The sequence below is a fragment of the Schistocerca piceifrons genome, unplaced genomic scaffold (genome assembly GCF_021461385.2).
Source record: "Schistocerca piceifrons isolate TAMUIC-IGC-003096 unplaced genomic scaffold, iqSchPice1.1 HiC_scaffold_1378, whole genome shotgun sequence".
NCBI lineage: Eukaryota > Metazoa > Arthropoda > Insecta > Orthoptera > Acrididae > Schistocerca > Schistocerca piceifrons.
In genome coordinates, this window is record NW_025727211.1 from 27,501 (window position 1) to 32,500 (window position 5,000).

General features: G+C 53.3%; 1 non-coding gene across 1 annotated transcript in view; it reads left to right on the top strand.

The window, feature by feature from the left end:
* The first annotated feature begins 3,580 nt into the window (after positions 1-3,580).
* The window catches only part of LOC124733071, a 1,909-nt gene continuing 489 nt past the window's right edge, over positions 3,581-5,000 (top strand). Inside the window, exon 1 of the ribosomal RNA XR_007008893.1 lies at positions 3,581-5,000. This exon is cut by the window's right edge and continues 489 nt beyond it. This is a non-coding gene — a ribosomal RNA (small subunit ribosomal RNA).

The following is a 5,000-nucleotide window of genomic DNA, read 5'->3' on the forward strand; positions in this document are numbered from 1 at the left end:
GCGGATGAACGGCGGAAGTTTCCCGCACTCGTAAAGTGCAATCCACCCCTATAACTTGCGTTTCATGAAGAGTTATTTCCAATATGCGACATTCCCGCTGTCCCTATACATGAGCCGCGACCTGTACCACTTACGAGCGAGAGACGCGATCGCGTTGCTCACTGTACGGCGTCCGATACCGAGCCATCAGCATGTCGGTCCCCATGCGCGTTGCACTCGCACTCGCAGTCGCAAAAACGTGGGGCAAATATATTACGCGGAAGAGCTATAACAGACCGAGCCCCACTGCATGGGGAGAGTCTTTGTCACTAATGTACACAGATGGAACATTTTGGACTGGAACCAGATTACCCGTACACACGGCGCTGATTAGTAATCAATGCAGAGCCATCAAACTACAGCAAATATACACAACTGTCCGTATACATGCTGAAAGAGTCTGCCCACAATGGGAACCACACGTCAGCCAGACACTCTGATCACGCACCACTCTCTGCTTCTAACGGGCGCACATACAATATGTAAGCACCAGCATGGAACAACATCCAGTGCATCTTCTCCGCCACATTACACAATCCACACTATCACAACCAGACCAGGAGGTCCATGCGGAAAATACAATATCCCAGCCTTTCGACATCCACCATTGCGCAGACCAGGCACCAACACCCACACATGTCCTATACAACGGTGCACCCAACATCACAATAGTACCTCCTGTCACAGCGCACAAACAATGACATGAGTCAAAGACACAGGTCTCACACAAGCATAGAATTGGAGCGCCGCCTCTAATAAGCCAAAGGTGCATCCTGACGTGACAAATCTGATCATGTCACAAGCATTCACTTACTATAATCACTATCAAGGAACCTGCCGCCCCCGCCCCCCCCCCCTACACCTTTCCTTACAACAACGTGTAACCTAACCTAACCTAACCTATGTTGTACCTTAACCTAACCTATGTTGTACCTTAACCTAACCTATGTTGTACCTTAACCTAACCTATGTTGTACCTTAACCTAACCTATGTTGTACCTTAACCTAACCTATGTTGTACCTTAACCTAACCTATGTTGTACCTTAACCTAACCTATGTTGTACCTTAACCTAACCTATGTTGTACCTTAACCTAACCTATGTTGTACCTTAACCTAACCTATGTTGTACCTTAACCTAACCCATGTTGTACCTTAACCTAACCCATGTTGTACCTTAACCTAACCCATGTTGTACCTTAACCTAACCCATGTTGTACCTTAACCTAACCCATGTTGTACCTTAACCTAACCCATGTTGTACCTTAACCTAACCCATGTTGTACCTTAACCTAACCCATGTTGTACCTTAACCTAACCCATGTTGTACCTTAACCTAACCCATGTTGTGCCTTAACCTAACCCATGTTGTGCCTTAACCTAACCCATGTTGTGCCTTAACCTAACCCATGTTGTGCCTTAACCTAACCCATGTTGTGCCCTAACCTAACCCATGTTGTGCCCTAACCTAACCCATGTTGTGCCCTAACCTAACCCATGTTGTGCCCTAACCTAACCCATGTTGTCCCCTAACCTAACCCATGTTGTCCCCTAACCTAACCCATGTTGTCCCCTAACCTAACCCATGTTGTGCCCTAACGTAACCCATGTTGTGCCTTAACGTAACCCATGTTGTGCCTTAACGTAACCCATGTTGTGCCTTAACGTAACCCACGTTGTCCGCTAACGTAACCCACGTTGTCCGCTAACGTAACCCACGTTGTCGCCTAAACCTGCTCTGTAATTGTTATACGACTCGTTCAATTAGTGTAGTGTTGCCCACCCGCAACCCTCGCAATATAGTTCGCTACTCGCACTGCCCGCTCCCCTGTGTATCGCTTCATGTTAAACACCTTGCAAGTCTTGCTGACTTTCCACATGCTCCTGCTGTACACTGTAATGTGGATGGCAGCAGGACGTACATGCCGCCCCCCCCCCCCCCACCCCTCCCCACGTCCCCACGTCCCCACCTTGCCCCCTGCCTTCGCAAGCTGGTTGGTGACAAGTTTGCATGTTCAATGCCCTTCGCATGCGACGTACGCAGGCTACGTTGTGGTGCGGCCTGTGTCAACTGTCCGCTGATGTCGTACGCGTGAACCACAATCTGTACTGCACATTCGTCCTTATGTACTGAATGATACATCGTGGCACATGTGTGACCGTACAACGACTGCGCCCAAAAACGGCGGACCATACAGTGCAAATATTGTGCACGCAGCTACGTGTCGTCTCCCTATGAGAGCTGGATTGCAGTGTGGTACGCCATAGAGACGTGTGGGAGGAACGGACGCCGTGGATGGCGATCAGCATGAGCTGTGTGTTGATGTATTCGGACCTAGTCGTCTCTCCTCAAACACCGTGATAGCATGGTGCACCGCGTTCCATATCTGCGACATGCTACAGAGGCCGGTTGACAGTCGTTCGAGCAATGGACATCGCATACGTACGGGGGCCACCTTCCACGTATTGTCTAGGCGTGCACATTTTGTTGCGTGTATGTGGGCAGACGTAGTGTGGCGTGACACCTGACACAGGCATGCAATAATCGTTGAAGTTGCTAATGGCGATGGACGCCTACGTTTTCTGGTGAAGTTACGCAAATGAAGAAATGGTAACCCGTTGTGGTGCGGTTGTTCTCGCTAGGGGTGAATCGGTGATGGCGACGATAGGTTGAGGTACTAACCGGTTGTTCCAGCGATACCCACCATGCCGATGAAACTGAACGGCATCTGGGTGTGAAGCGATACGCGGTGGTGGCTGGGTGGGACCGTCCCCCGGCCGGTGAGGGGGCGCCTCCCGGCGTGCTGGCCGCGCGGTGCGTGGGCGCACGCGCTACAGCCGGCTGGTGGGGGCGGCCAGTGGCAGGCGCGCCGGCCGACGGACGCGGCAGGCGTCGCAGCTGCGCGCCGGCGCACCCTGCGCGCGGCGCCGTGCGGCCAAAGTAGGTCCTCGCGGGCCCGGTGCGAAGCGCGGTGGACATCTTCAGTGTGCTGGTCCGATTGAGGACTGTGTGCGTTGAGGATGCGCCGCCGCCCGGCGCTCGGCGCCGCGACGCCGTCTGCTGCTCGGTCGCCCCAGCGGTTCTCGCTGGTGGTTTGTATCGCAGCTGTGCGGATGTGTTGGCGCGTGCGCTGTGCTGGGAGAGTTCGCTTCGGCACCCAAGTGGGGCTTTTGTCCTTCTGTGGCGCTGGCGTTGGAGCTGCCGGTCACCGTAGGTGGCGCGTGTTGTCTCCCGCCGGCAATGCCACGACAGCACGCTCCCGGGCCTCTGTCGGCAGCGGCAAGCTCAGTTGGGAGCACGGGTGGTCGCACCGAAAGCGTCTACTCGCCTAACTCCGGGCGATTGCGCCTCTCTCGAACCCGACCAAGTACTTGGGACGGCGCTGCGCGCCGCCGGGACCTGAGAGGGTTTCGAGGTGTATTGTGCAGGGGAGCTCAGCCTCCTCCTGTTTGCAGAATGATTGAGCGGACGCTTGCGTGTTCGCGCGGGCCCCCGGGACACACTCCCGGGCGGCCGGCTGCTCAGCTCTAGTTGGCGCAGCTCCCTGGTTGATCCTGCCAGTAGTCATATGCTTGTCTCAAAGATTAAGCCATGCATGTCTCAGTACAAGCCGCATTAAGGTGAAACCGCGAATGGCTCATTAAATCAGTTATGGTTCCTTAGATCGTACCCACGTTACTTGGATAACTGTGGTAATTCTAGAGCTAATACATGCAAACAGAGTCCCGACCAGAGATGGAAGGGACGCTTTTATTAGATCAAAACCAATCGGTCGGCTCGTCCGGTCCGTTTGCCTTGGTGACTCTGAATAACTTTGGGCTGATCGCACGGTCCTCGTACCGGCGACGCATCTTTCAAATGTCTGCCTTATCAACTGTCGATGGTAGGTTCTGCGCCTACCATGGTTGTAACGGGTAACGGGGAATCAGGGTTCGATTCCGGAGAGGGAGCCTGAGAAACGGCTACCACATCCAAGGAAGGCAGCAGGCGCGCAAATTACCCACTCCCGGCACGGGGAGGTAGTGACGAAAAATAACGATACGGGACTCATCCGAGGCCCCGTAATCGGAATGAGTACACTTTAAATCCTTTAACGAGTATCTATTGGAGGGCAAGTCTGGTGCCAGCAGCCGCGGTAATTCCAGCTCCAATAGCGTATATTAAAGTTGTTGCGGTTAAAAAGCTCGTAGTTGGATTTGTGTCCCACGCTGTTGGTTCACCGCCCGTCGGTGTTTAACTGGCATGTATCGTGGGACGTCCTGCCGGTGGGGCGAGCCGAAGGCGTGCGACCGCCTCGTGCGTGCTCGTGCGTCCCGAGGCGGACCCCGTTGAAATCCTACCAGGGTGCTCTTTATTGAGTGTCTCGGTGGGCCGGCACGTTTACTTTGAACAAATTAGAGTGCTTAAAGCAGGCAAGCCCGCCTGAATACTGTGTGCATGGAATAATGGAATAGGACCTCGGTTCTATTTTGTTGGTTTTCGGAACCCGAGGTAATGATTAATAGGGACAGGCGGGGGCATTCGTATTGCGACGTTAGAGGTGAAATTCTTGGATCGTCGCAAGACGAACAGAAGCGAAAGCATTTGCCAAGTATGTTTTCATTAATCAAGAACGAAAGTTAGAGGTTCGAAGGCGATCAGATACCGCCCTAGTTCTAACCATAAACGATGCCAGCCAGCGATCCGCCGCAGTTCCTCCGATGACTCGGCGGGCAGCCTCCGGGAAACCAAAGCTTTTGGGTTCCGGGGGAAGTATGGTTGCAAAGCTGAAACTTAAAGGAATTGACGGAAGGGCACCACCAGGAGTGGAGCCTGCGGCTTAATTTGACTCAACACGGGAAACCTCACCAGGCCCGGACACCGGAAGGATTGACAGATTGATAGCTCTTTCTTGATTCGGTGGGTGGTGGTGCATGGCCGTTCTTAGTTGGTGGAGCGATTTGTCTGGTTAATTCCGATAA